A 15,691-nucleotide genomic window follows, 5' to 3' on the forward strand; every position below is an offset into this window, starting at 1 on the left:
ATACAAATAAAGATACTCACCCTAAGGTTGCTCCGCTGATGCCCGATGCCTCTCCCAAATCTAGCCTCTTCCTTCTCTCAAGTCATCAGAATCGTCGAAGTCCGTTGACTAACGTGCGCGATACTTTTTTACAGAACTCCCGCACTTGTACGCGCGATACTTTTAACGGCACTCCCGCATTTATACGCGCGATACTTTTAACGGTACTCTCGCATTTATATGCGCGATACTTTTAACGGCACTCTCGAAATCGAAAAATCGAACTATTACTATATATACAAAAACGCGAATTTTTTTTTCGTAGCTTTTTTTATTTCGTATATCTTCGTATTTTCTTGGACCTATCCTAAATCGTCGTAAACGTAAACTAAATGATACTTTTTCTCTGAGAGAAGTGAACAATAATGCTAGCTCGAAGTTAATAATAAAAGAGTAATTACACTCGCACACAAAAAAGTAAAATTATCTCTAATTCGTAATATAAGACTGCACTCTCATTTGTAAATACAAAAAATAAAATGTGAAATCTTCAAAATTTATTCTATTAATATTTACTAATTAATAAATTTTATAAGATTGGTTCTCGTTCGCGATAAATTAAATTTTGAGGATCTATTTACAATCTATAATCTACATCTACAATTTCTACAAATCCGTTACCTCAAAATTAAATAAAAGTTTATACTCATCGGCACCGATGCGCAACAGCGTAGTTGTTGATATCGAAGCTGCGTTGTCTGTAACATACAAATATAAAAACCAAAAATTATAAAAATGCCGAAAATAATTAATATTTCAAGAAATTATTATTATTATACGTGCAGAATTTTATATTCAATGTATAACAAGCAAATATATAAATATGTGTGTGGAATAATTTTATAAATTCTTAAAAATAAAAATAAATTTTTTAAATAAAATAGAAAAATATTTTTATACAATTCATATAAAAGTCTTTTTCTTTCAGAGTCTCTCTTGTTTAAGTAATACTATATAATATTAAATCTATTTTATTATATGTATAGATATATTGTATATAAAATATTATATTATACATAAATATATTATATTACAGAAAAAATTATAATGTAAATACATATATTCTACAAAAGATGTAATAACGAATATTAATAATAAAAGAATTAATTGGTAATTAAAAAGAAAGTTTGAAAGAAGCTTTAGGAATTTTTTAAAATTGGATGACTAAAATGTAAAACAATATTTCTTGGTTACATAAATTTTTTAATGAATAAAATATAGATAAAAGAAAATCTCAACATTATGTGATTTTTAGTATGATCTCTAACTCATATCTCCTTTGAAATATTTTTTTAAGTTTATGTCTCTTTTTCTTGTATTCTTGATCATGTCGAAAATTTATGTTGAATTTTATGTGATCCCGGAACCCGTCGTATGGATATGATCCTGTCATTTTTCGAAAGAACGATGAGTCAAGCGTTCATCCAATATGAGTTGGTATAAGTGATTTTGATTTTACGTGTATTTTAAAAAGGGATAGAGTGAGGTCGGGTCGCAAGATCTTTCTTATTCATATAGTCGCGGTGACAGCCTTTATTTCTGCAATGATCGATTTTCCATCAGAAGGTGTTAAGACGCGACTGTAATGCCAGGAACAACGTTATAGAATGGTGACACGCATAATATTTCTAATAAGACAGAAATAACACTAAGAATTATTGACATATCTCTATCGAATTTCCCTGCAACCGCAGACTTTTTCCGAAACTTAAAATCACATTTTTTGGAGCACAAATTTTAGAATAAGACAGAGTTTATTTATAAAATTATTTAATATCAAATTGTTTAATATAAATTTAAAAATTTTTCTTCTTTAAGCATATTGAGAGTTATTATTAAACATTATTTTTACTTTAAGACATTCTAAGTATAAAATTTAGATACTGAACATTAACATTAATCGTGTGAATCGAAAGAAGTTAAAATAATAATTATCAGAAAAAAGTTCTCCCTAGAAAGAATTATAATCCTTATTTATCTTTTACAAACATTTTTTTACACATTCTTGAATACAATCGGTCCAATCTGTCTCATATATATATATAAACTATTTGCATCGTACATTCGTATAATCTCTATTTTACCCATTATTATCAAACCAATTGGGATGAATATCGCGTGAAATGAATCAGAATTTTTCATTTCGGAGCGCTCTTGCAAATACTCTTTTGCTCGGTTCTCTCAGAAATTCCGCCACGTAAGCGAAAGCTTTGCCACGGACATAGATACCGAAATTCCTCTTGATGCGAGGGTCGAAAAATCTCTTATCAGCTATTTAACCAGAAAATATTAAAAAAGAAAGATTGCATTTTCTCCAGATATACGCGAACGTCTTGTCCATTTTTGAGCATGCCAATATGATAAAACTAGAAATTTTTCTTAAATTTAGATTTGTAACAGGCTATTATTAATAGACTCTAAAAATTGATAATACAAGTCTGAATCTAAAATCTTTGCAATTTTTCTCACATATTAATACGATTACTGCTCATATACATAAAAAAATGAATATTATTTACATCAAGAGGAGCAGTAAGTAAAAAATATTAATGACAATAATATAATAAAATAATAATAACAATTTAAATTTATGGAGATTTTTATAAATATATATATGTACAATATATACATATATTATATCATATATACCCTAACAGTGATATTCTGATATAAATAAAAGTCATGCATCCGCGAGTATCATGAAGATAATTAAATGTCAACACATACCTATATACCAATCTTTTTTAAAAAGTAAAATAATTTGTGTGTGCGTGTGAAAATTTATATTAAGTAAAAATTCAAAAATACAATAAAATTAATATCAATGTAAAAATATTTAATTCATTTATTTTACTGTTGATTGCTCTATATATAATACATTTATGACTTTTGACGCTTTATCGATGATGGTTATTAGACAAATTTGACAGGCACTCTTATTAGTAGTGCGCAATTAGAGAAACATTAAATGTTTTTCTCGCCCACGTTATCAAAGAAGAACTGCACGACTATATCTCGCTTTTTACGAGAGAAATTAAATCTCCCTCTAGATCTCTTTCCCTCCTCAACCCCTCCTTCCTTTCTCACTCTCTCTTTTCCTTTCTTTCGTGTCTTTCGAGAATAGTCTCTATCAGATTCGATCTGTCGCATGGTGTCAAGTCGTGTAATGACTTTATGAGCAATTTCACATCTCGCGAGCATGCGCGCTTTATAGGCGCTCACGCGGCTAATTGGTAATTACATACCGTACAATTCGTGCCAAAGGCTCTACTGTCCGCGTAGAAATTGGACTTCTTTATATTTGCGCTGCTCTTCTGTCTTTCATAAAGTATTCGTTCGCGCTGAAGACTTTCTGACGGGTCGGGAAATTGCTTCTTGATCCCGCCAGCCGGCTCTGCGGCATCTCAAAGTGCGCTGGTTGTATTTATCTATTTATTTACCTTTCGCATGTTACTGCGTTAAATTTCTCTAATAAGATCAGACAGCGAGCCGCCGCCGCAGGTCAAAGATTCCGTTAAGAGAGTTGTACCTTCTTGTCTTTTAAATCTTTCAATTAAATTAAAAAACATTAACTACTTAAATTCAAGTTTTCTATAAATAAAAAATATCTATCTGAGAAAGATAATTCTAATAGTTCAAATAGCTTTTAATATTTTTAATAATTTTAGCAATCCTAATAGCTCAACCTTTTGCCGAAATAAAATAAATAATAATTCATAAAAAAAATTATTAAATATTGTTAAAAAGCTTGCTGTACTCAAAAAAGTATGATATCAATGCAATTAGCGAAATACTTGATTGTATACTATCAATTTATATAATAATCGACGCTAAGTGTGATTTAGGATTCTATTTTAATTTGTACAATATTAATAATATATATTTTATACAACATATAATTATAATTTTATGCAATTCTCAGAGAAATTAGATTAAATCAATTCTCTTGTACTCTTGAATTCAAGTTTCTTGCTGGAAAATACATTTTCTGTAACAATATTTATCTTTGCTGTCCGTTATACCTATGTGTTTTATGACAAGATCATATATATATCGATATCAAACATTTTAATATTAAATTATAACAACACATCATTTTGAGGTTAAGTAAATTGCCTCTGTGTTTAACTAATTTATTACCGATAATGTGACTAAACAGTAACATTTAGGTCATTTGCGTTAAACTCTAGTAAAGGCCTCCAGTCTGTGCGCTTCTAATTTGCGTTATATATTTGCAACCGTAGATAATGGCACATGGGATGTCGAAGCAACTGAAAACGATCAATTTAGTGTCCTATTTATACGTTTAATTAGGTTCACTGCAACACTAATGAGCAGTAATGTTCGTATAATTGAAAATGAAGTCGATCCGCATTTGTCGTATTTAGCATTTTCGTCTCTGATGTTGCCATATTTCTGCTTTCATATGGCAGATGTATTTTCAGGATTTACATATAACTTTATTCACTCTATTATTGCTTTTATTATGTTTAAACATTTAAAGACACGCGTATATAAAAATATATAAATATATAAAAAATATAAATATAGCTGTTGTGTGTGTGTGTGTGCGCGCGCGCGTGCGTGTATATATGAATATGTATATGTATATATATATACATACATATATACATATATATATATATATACACATATATGTATATTAAAATATAAATATTTACATCATATATTTTTTCACATTAATTATGTATAATGTGTTTTTCTCACATGAAATATTATTATTGAAAAATTTAAATCTGAAGGAAAGAAGTAAATATACGATAAAAATAATATTTAGAAAATGTTAAACCATCTAATAAAATACTCTTTTAGAAAAGTTAGTCGCTGATGCATCTATCTTTCTATTTTTGATTCAATATCATTATATATCGCTGCACCATCGCTTGTCGAGCGGAAATGAAATTGAAGGAAATGGACGAGAATAAGATCGTTTTGGTTGGGCGAATTACTTAAGAGTGAAATGGCACGGATGCATCGGTCGAGGAGAGATGCATCGAAGTCGCCGGAAAGGCAGTTGCGAAACAGCAAGGTGGAAGGAAAAACCTGAGCAATCGGGTCAACGGAGAGGTGTCCTCGAAAGGAGAACGCCAAAAGGAAAGAATGGCAATGGGGAAGGGCGAAAGGAAGAACGATTGAGTTTAAATCGATCGGAAAGATTAGAGATGACGAGACGCGGCAGAAATGACCCAAAATCGAAGAGAGGATTACGCGGCGAGAGGGAAAAAATCAATTTTAAATTAAAGTACCCGCGCAATGGAAATTTGTCTCCTCTTGCCTCCGTTTAGCTTTTCGTTAGCCTTCTTTCTCATTTTACGGGAAATGTCATTGAATGCATTTTCGCGAGTGCTTTCTGTGTAGTACAAACGCCAAAGGACCAAACGAAGAAGAATGCCCTAAGTTTCATGGCGGAAACATTGATGGCTTCCGAGTAATAAGCTATTCAGGACGAAGAATTCTCTCTCGTGACTTAAGCTTCAGTGATGCAAAGGGAAAGCAGATTCTTACTCCTCTAATTTAGAGTTAATTTTATTTTAAGAGTTTTTATTTATAATTAAAATTTAAGATATTTAAAATATTTAAAATAAAAGTTGCGAAAAAGGACCTTTGGCTAAATCCTTATAAAAACATAAAAAAAATTAATAAAACTATTTATATTCAGTTAACTCGATTCTTTCTAATATTTTGGCAGGCAAATATCTCTTTATTATGTTATTACTTTTGTAAATGAAATGATTGAATGATTTTGATTAAAAAATGAGAATTTTTGACACGAAAATCTTAAACTTAGTTTCGAAGGGTTTATAAAATGTTCTTTTTATCTAAAACACATCGCCAGAAACTATAACATTTGAGCAATATAAATGATACTCCGTAGAAGGCAAAGTAGATACGTGGCACGTTCAACCAGAAGCAAACCCTGGAGATTCTAGTGCCAGAAGTGCATACGTTGTGCGCATATGGCAATAGAGAAAAAAAATCTTTTTATAGGATGCACAGTGTACACACGTGACTGGAGTGCTTGGAATATATTTGAATAGAGCCGAGACTCTGCCAAACGCGATAACGCGCGAGGCGAAAAGAGGAAAACTCAGTTTATTTTAGTGTTTATTTCAGTGCCATGTTATTTTTTTCGCGAATATATCGCCGATGATGTAACTCGCAAGTTTCGGTGCGCGTGCACAAAATAAAAGAAATTACATGTTACAAAAATTGCAAGAGTTCTCTTGCGTTATAGTTTATATTATGAAAAGAGAATATTGCACAATATGTTGTAAAACTCGATTAACTTTAGCGATTAATTACAAGTTTCATCCGAACTTGCATTATGTAGAAACAATTGAAAGAAAGTTTACATTTCTTAAATAGACTTTAATAATGTGAAAAAATAAAAGAATAATAAGAATAATAAATAATATTAATTTCATCAATGTTAGCCGTGGAATTAAAATAATTGAAGAACAATTCCGAAAAATACTATTTTCAATGCTTACTCGCTATTATTGAAAATAGTATCGAGAACAAGTAAGCTTGCACTTTATATAGTATATTTCATTATTAATACATTAAATTTTCGAAAAATTTTTGTGAAAACAATAGATAGTTGAAACGAGCCGATTGTGAAAAAATAAAAAATAAGCTGAAAAACCGCGGAATATTACCACCTATTAAATTAGCCAAACTGTACAAAATATTTTCATAAAATTTATAGTAATGCATCAAGAGCATATAACAAAATAGATGTCATTTCAGCTATTTCATAATACCATTTCAATTTGAAATATTTTGTCGACATGCATGACTAAAATCTATGAATATTGAGATCAATAAAGTTATTTGAACGAATGTAAATGGATATTTGCTTTACAAACCATGGACACATATAATTTCATGCTTTTATCAGCTTAAAAGAAAAACTGAATGTATTGAAAATATATTAGATTTTTTTTTTCCATTTTGCTACATTGGTTGGTATTCATTTAAAACTGCAACAATGTCCCTAAAAAAGGGTATTTGATGTAATATATATTGAAACAACTCAAATTAAATGGCAAATTAAACTCTGTCTCTATCTTTAGTTTATTTTACCCAAGTACTTTTATCGTCAATTGGTATATCTGATGTTCAGATATTCCATTATAAATATATCCATAATATGTTTCAATACTTTTCAATTTGCATCCTATTTTCGAAAGCATTCGATCGTAAGTAATCGCGAAAATATATATACGGCGAAATATATTAGTTAATAGATCAACTGATTTTTTACTTATTTTGTAATACAATAATGTGCACAATTTGTCTCCCGTATACTTCGATTAGTATCCATAAAATCACATACTGTTCTAGAATGTAATATTGATTTTAATACAAACGCGCGGGCGCGCGCGCACACGAGTATCGAGAATAATATTCTTTTCACTGAAATATTTTAAACTATATTAATACGCTTCCTATATTTACACAGTTTGAAACATTTTAACATAATAAAAAATTGTATAAAAACTCAATTATTATATATGTTACATTGGTATATAAATAAAAGAACGGACATTCATAATTTTCTCTGGCAATCAGATATGAAAGATAATATCCACAGTTATATTAAATTTTTTGAATTTTTATGTACCGTGCAAATGTAGAGCGAATTAAATGTTCTGTTTCGAGACTCTTTATTATTTCGAATGTTTAATAAAGGATCAGATTATTGGCTACGTTATATTCCAATTATTATTATGCGAAAAATATATGTACCCATTAAAGTAAACATATAGATATCTTCAATAATCATATTCATAAGTTTAACGAGTAAATTTAATTTCATTTATTTTGTATAAAATGTAAGTAATGAGAGATGTAACATTTCTCCATAAATTTGCATTATATACGAAAATATCAGATATTAAAATATATAATTTATATGCATATTGCACATATATGTAAGAAAGTAAACATAAAAAACTTTATAATCATAACATTTTTATTTACTATCTAATTAATTAAAATTGTATATAATTATGTGTAATTGTCAAATCGGTTAAATGCATCTAGGGAAGTCTTGACAAATTAATTGAATTTTTTTCTGATCTCTTGACGCAATATTTCAAATCACATTCTGGCATAGTCACGTTTGTAATCTTGCAGTCAGTGCTTATGTTTACCCTAATTAAAATTGCAAGAATAAGAAATTCTTGTGATATATCTTAAAAGATTTTTTATGATGATTAAAAAATTCTGATAAAAAAGCAGATAATAAGAAATCATTTTTCATTACGCATTTGCTTCTTTAAATAGTAAAATGACAAAGTTATTATTATAATATATTGCTTTTATTCTCTATTCTTTTATAAATTAAATCAAAAATTATGAAAATGTCACTGAGTAAAGCAATAGTAAGATTTCATCCAGGATTTGTGAGTATTCTACTGATCTTCAGTAAACACTCACACTTACTTTTGTCTTATATTTCACCGATTTTGGCAGTAAAATTTCGCTGAAAAATCTGCTACAATCAACTAATTCTTCTCATTCAAATCAGTAAAATTTTACTGTTTCTAATACTAATACGTATAACTAAAAACAATGCTGATCAGTGATAATATATACTGATTCCATTTAAAAAGGTATACAATTAATCTCGTACATATTTCTCTTGATTTGAGTTGAATGCGTCTTTGCATCGAGTTCGTTCGACGCTCATTTTGAAATATTTTACACTACTCTGGGGTCTCTCTCTCTCTCTCTCTCTCTCTTTGTGAACTTGTGCATGAACCAGGTGATTATCGTCTCGAAATTGGAGTGAGATCCAAAATCCGGAAAACAAGAGTGGTCACCGGATTCCACATCGCGTACCGACAGTTTCTACATACAGCTCGTCATAGAACCGCCTGTGCTGCATTTCGCTGCTACCCCAGCATTGTTTTCCCGAACAATACGGACAATACGTACAACTGCCTGAGGTTCGTACGACAACCATTCTCTTGCAGCGCAGCTCAAATTCTCCTTAATGTTGAGGCATAGCACGCTGTTAATTACGCGACGAGTCAAATATTATTAACAAGGGCATGATAAAAGAAGATTTGTCTTTATTTCTTGAAACAGTTTGTCGCGCTTTTATGTAACTCAGTTAAACTCAGTTAAACCAAGTTACATAAAAACGCGAAGAAATATTTTCGGGAATAAAAACAAATCTCCTTTTATTGACCTAGCACATAATTGTACGCGTATTATGGAAAACTTGAATTATGCTACGGAGAGACACTTTTGTAACTCATAAAGTTAGTTCTCGTATAAAGACTTAATTATATGTTATTAATATTAATTATTAATAAAATGCGGTAATTAATTAAAATATATTTTACTGTAATGTAGAAACTGGAAAATGTTTTAAAAGTTAAAAAATTACACAATAATAACTATTAACTTTTAACATTACTTTTTATATTACACAATAATATTACTTTTTATATTACTTTTATATTAATTTTTTACATATTATTATGTGACATTAAGATTATGGACATTATAAAGAGATTTTATTTTTCTATATGTGCCCCAACATATGCATCAATTTTCGATTTTCGTCAATTTTCGTGTTTGCAATTATCACAAACTGTTTAAAAATATATTTAGAGATATACATTAAACAAATACTATATTATCGTCTTAAAACAGCAAATATTTCGTTTTAACAGCGATATTCATATTTTAATATCATATTTACGATATTACAACACATACATATAATATGCACATTTAAAAAAAATGTTTCTATGTTGCATAATGCAGTAATGGTCATTAAAACGAAGAATGTGGGAGCACAGCATTCTCGAAATACGAATGGAATCTTTTTCCTCCTCTAATCGGTTCTACGCTTTCTACTTTAATCATGCGAATGTCCATGAAAATCGCGACCTCGCTCTGGTTTCTTTCACGGTAAATTGGGAAAAATATTTATGATTCCAGCAAAAGACTAGCTATTCCATCAGAAGTTTCGCAATATGGCACATAATTAAGTTACATTGCCGGTGTGCACTGACTGCGTAAAGAGCGGCGTCTTGCCAGCTCGTTACGAAGTCATGATGTTTTCCTTCAAGAAAAAGATGAGACTCGCTAGGAAATGGTATGAGAGCACGCAAATTCGCAGGAAATGGAAAATGCACCGCTCCATGTACGTGTTGACAAGATAGAGGGAAAGATGATATTATAAAATCCTATTTTTGTTCTTAATATCCTATGAGCTCTTATTATCTAAATATTGTATATAATAATACATTAATTTGCAGCAAATTTAACAGTATAAAGTGTAGAATAGAAAAATAGAAAAATAGAAATTCAGTTCTTATCAAAATCTTATTTTTTTTAAATTGCAAAAATAATATAATATAGGTATGCTGATGACATAAATAAAACTGCAATAAATGTTTAATGGAATCATAAGTACACCTAAAAAATTCGAAAATATTAAAATATATAATTGTAATTATTATATAAAAAATATGTAGATCAAAAGAATGCATATATTGCTATTTTAAAAAATTAATAAATTTTTTAGAACTATTAAAAAGTTTTTTGTTCTTTTTTGTTACAAGAAATTCTTATTTCATTTTGATGCTTTTATAATGAAACTAGTAAAAAAGCATCTTTCAAAAATGTTCTGAATGTGTACCACGTACAAGAGTTTCATATTAAATGCAATGTTATGTTTAACTATGACAAAAGATTAATACGGTTACACTACTCATATAAAAATTTTTTTATGTCAACAGGACGGTTGCAACCTGAATTATATACATATGTTATGAAAAAGTAAAATAACGAGCTTACTTTAATGTTTAATACACAACAGTATATGTGTAATACGCAATAGTGTACATATATGTATGTACAAAAATTTCAAAAAAATTTAGAATTATCAAACTAAATAAAAAGGGTTTATCAATTATTCATAAGAATTCAAAAAAGTTATTATTATTAAATTTCTTTCCTAGCTTGATAACTAATTTTTTATTAGAGTTGTGTCAAAATTATTATTATATTAATACGGGTTACGGAATAAATTAAAATTTCATATTTTCTTTACTACACTGAGAGAAATTTCTCTTAGAATTTACCCTGAAAATCATGGTAATCGTGGGACAATATGGTATGGAAAGAATTTTATGAGATTTTCTCTGATTAATATTTATCACAATAAAAATAATAATATCTGTCACAATAAAATATAAAACATGTTTGATTAATTTTACTAAACTGCATAGTAAAATTAATTAAACATTTTATATTGTATTGTAATAGATATTATTTTTATTGTGATATTAATCAAAGAAATTCTCATAAAACTCTTTCTATACTATATTGTCCCACGATTATCATGATTTTCATTGCAGGGTGAATTCTAAGAGAAAATTCTCTCTGTGTAGGCTTATATAATATTATTTTCTCGAAGCATATTATTTCTTGATATCATTATTTATGTTATACAAAAATAAAAATCCAATTAATACAAATTACGTTCTGATAAAAAAATGATTAAATTTCATTTAATTAATGTTTCAAGATCAACGCGTGATATAAATTCCATCGAATCATTCGATTATTATAATTTGAAGCAGTCAAATAACACTGCATATAATAAAAATATCTTGCTGGATTTTCGCTTTTATTTTATTAATATAAATATGTTCATTTCATAACATAAATATATATTCCTTTCAATTTATTCATGCTCGAATTATAAAATTGTGGAATGTATGCATGACATTAATTTCACATAACAGTACATTGATACATTAATATCAATGCATTAATTGATAAGTATTTACTATTAAACCGGAAGTGAAACCAAGAGATACGCGATCCATAGATCGGGCAACACACAGCACTGATGGAAACTGACTGTGGTGCGATTGGAAATTTCCATCCTTTCCATATGTACCGTGTGGCGTAAACGAACGTTCGATTAAACATTTTTAATTGCTTTCCTTCAATTAGCAGATCGTATGAGCGTCACGTGCAAGGTATCCTGAACTCGTTCAGAGACTGCCGGTCCAAAACTATCGCTCTATGTATTCCCGTCGTCCCTTTTTCCGTTATTTCTCCCATCTACATCCCCCATCCCTTTTTTCTCTCTTTCTCTCTCCCCCTCTCTCTTTTTCTCTCATACATTCACAAAACACACGCGCATACACATACATGTATACACATATTCACGCTCCCAACATGCAGTCCCACTTTTCCTCTTCTCGCCTATATTCCACAGATTATTCGGGTTAATCCGCCATTTCCACCAACCAACTTTCCTCTCTCAGCTTCCTCTCCAGTTGGCCCTCAACACCCGATTTCTGATTGACTTTTCGCCCTCTCGCTGACCGGCTCGCTCACCGACCCCATTTTCAGCCTCCTGCCAACAGCGTTTCGACGTCGTAAAACGGGACGACTATTATCGATAATGAAATACTGAACTGCTGTGTCCACTTCGGTGGTAATTACCGCTAATTACGACGTTCGGCTATCTAGCTGAGGAAATATTGCGACGAATATCGAGTTCATAGGCAGAACTTAAACTCGTTAGCGGAGTCAAATTAATTTAATCAAATTTTGCGATCTGTGTCGTCTGTACTGCATTGCCTCTTCATTTCGCGACTTTTTGAAGAGCTATAGTCGCTCGTTACCGATTTGTTTAGCAATCTGCGGCAATATTGCGCTCCGATAATTGAGTTTCATTTTGACATCATTGCCTGATTGCGTAGACTGTGAATATTTTGTTCTAGATTTGGTAAAAGTTTAGAATATCAATTAGATAAAAAGATAAATCGTCGTGAAGTAAAAAGCAATATTTTACGAGGAAGAAAAACTTTGCATTACACTAAAAAAATTAATATTATAGAAAATAATTTATAAGAGTATTTCACTTCCCGCGTAGAATTCCTGTAATTAATCTTCTAAACATAATACAATCTCTAAATTTTTTTTACTTTGATGTAAAAGTATATACATACCGAGATTTTATCCTTCAATATTTTATTTGTCTCATTAATATTTTAAGATCTAACATGCATTTTGCAAAATTACTCATAAAAAATTCTAATGAAATGCAATTATAAATTGTAAACATTTTAGCGTTTCTTTTTTGTCTGTCTGAAAAATACGTCTGTTCACTCATGCAACTATTTATATGTTATTTTCGCTGTTATTTTTCAAACATCATACACGTTCTTTCAGAAGCTTCCTGACTGAACAAACAGCGGTGAAAATAGTGCTTTGTTATCCGGGAGTAACTGCTAATTACCGTGACACACGCCTGTGCTGGGTGGGTTAGCGCTGTTATTTCTCGCGCAATTGCCTCTCGTTTACGAACAAAACGAGTTTGCGTAAACACGCGACACTTTGGCGAGCGGACTTTCGCATCTCGCGTTGACGCCTAGTTTTTGCGCTAACGCGTTTCACTCGTTTCCAATTATTAGCCATTGTCTGCCAAGCGAGTATAATCGCGCATCGAACTTATTAAGAGACGTTCTCCTCTCTCGTGGTCGCATTATTGTTGTAATTCCCCGGACACTCCATTTTCGGAGCCATTCGAGCGTTCCGTTCTTCTCTTCCGTCGTCGACGTACGAACACGAGCGTGACGCTAATTAAAGCTCGCATGAGCAAACCCGGTAGAGACTAGAGACACACGTAGATCCGAAGCCGTATCGCGATTAATCCGCGAGCAAGATTGAAACAAAAGCCTTAATCGTATAAATGTGCCGTTCCTCTACAATACGTTCGCTAATGCTAAACGTACGCGTTGCAAGTCGCAATTCTCCATTCAATTCGGCAAGGTCATTTCTGTTTGCTTAACTGCAGTGCATACGTGTGTTTATTCGCCTAATATCGAAATCGTTGTTTAAGAACTGCTATTCAGTTCAATAAATCAGATTTCGACAATGGTATAAGATTTGTCAGATATGTTCAGAAATTTAATGAAAATTGAAAGCATCTAGTTTTACACATACACACAAAGATAATGAAACTTATTTTTTTTTTTAATTGAAAAACATAATTTTTTGTTGATTCAAATACTTATAGTATACTTATACTTTCTAATCGTAATTTTTAAAAAATAGATTTGATCGTCTTTGAAATTAGACGTGTCAATCCATATCACAAAATTATTTCATGGCATTGATTTTTTGATTATAAGATTGCACATCAAGCACGTAATAAACGGGTAAGATATCTTTAAGCCTTTAATTTTAAGTTACACAATTTAACTTTTCAATCTCAAACACACACATAGTTTGACTAATTTTAGAACATTATATAATATTTCACGTAGATATAATAAAATTTAACATTTTTATTTCGAATGTTATAATATTATTATTTTAAATTTAAAGTGCAATTATAAATTCGTGTAATTAAAAAATAACAACATAGATTTATTGCTTTACGGGTTTTACTACGTAACTCTAATGAAGCGGTTGTCAAGTGGCGGAACAAGTTGCCAGGTTAAATACAAGTTCGCGGTCTCTCACCGCCTTCGTTTTAATCATCATCAAATATTATGCAGTCACTGTCGGTTAAACTCTTATGCATTTGGAGCGCGAAGATAACAAAATTCCGACACAAGAATACGTTCTTGATGAGTCGCTTTAAAACCGCCTGTGAATTATCATCGCAGTATTTTCTTATATAATATTAAGACGCACTTAGCTCGGAAGATCTGCCATATTTACGGAAGAAAAGTAAGTTCACTGACTTTAATAAGTCCGTTCTTGTATTTTTACACTGTCGTGTAAAAACTGCGAAAGTTCTATTTTACGAAGAGAGTGACGTTCTCAAACGCGTCACCCACAAAACTCCCTCACCTCCGCTTCACTTTTCCGGTACAAGCCGACGATTATGCGCACGCTGAAACGCGTTCGCAACTGAAAAGCAACAAAGCAAAGTTTCGAAACTTTGCCTCTTTTCCTTGTTTAAGTTACTTATAGTTCGGGGGGGAATTTATTTTCCAAAAATACAAGATATGATAACGGCGAAAACGTCAGATAGTAGATAAAAAGAGTTAAGATTTCTCGAAGAAAAATGTAAGAATAGAGATATTTGTGTACGCGAAAAAAATTTCAAAGCGTTAAAACATGAACAATAGATACAATAATAATACAATATATTTACATGTTACGTGTTGCGTCAACTGTCTCGAGACTAGCTCTACGGATTTGTCCCGGAAATAAGCATGCGCTTCAGAATAGCGACTACACGCAAGTTTACTAAGATCACTTCATCTTGTCAGTTTCATAAGACACTGAAGGAATTGATTGATCGACAGATCACAAGTGCGTTCCTAATAAACAGAGCTTTAGTGCAGTAAAATGCCTATCAAATGAGCTTCTCTGTGCAGACAGCTCGTCTGATAGGTGTTACTGCAGGGAGAACTGTACTGTCAGCAGAAATTCTCTTCCGTAACGCAGCAGATACTAAGACTCTGGCGGATCACTTTACGGGTCACTGCAAGCTAAACTACTCGCTATGCAGGATAGGTCTCATTTAGTGCGCAACCTGTCTAGGAAGTGGAAAACCGTTCACTCCCGGCTACTGTTTCATCGACCTCTCTATCTCAGCAGGATAAAGTTCACCTTTCTAGCTAAA

The 15,691-nt window shown here is 31.0% G+C and overlaps 1 long non-coding RNA gene across 1 annotated transcript in view; it reads right to left on the reverse strand.

The window, feature by feature from the left end:
- Positions 1-654: 654 nt before the first annotated feature.
- LOC145933197 (uncharacterized) overlaps positions 655-15,691 on the reverse strand; it is a 39,664-nt gene continuing 24,627 nt past the window's right edge. Inside the window, exon 4 of the long non-coding RNA XR_014424827.1 lies at positions 655-737. This is a non-coding gene — a long non-coding RNA (uncharacterized LOC145933197). The remainder of the gene's footprint in view (positions 738-15,691) is intronic.

Source organism: Prenolepis imparis, unplaced genomic scaffold, assembly GCF_030444845.1.
Source record: "Prenolepis imparis isolate NDT839.2.m4 unplaced genomic scaffold, iyPreImpa1.0 SCAF_2, whole genome shotgun sequence".
Lineage (NCBI taxonomy): Eukaryota > Metazoa > Arthropoda > Insecta > Hymenoptera > Formicidae > Prenolepis > Prenolepis imparis.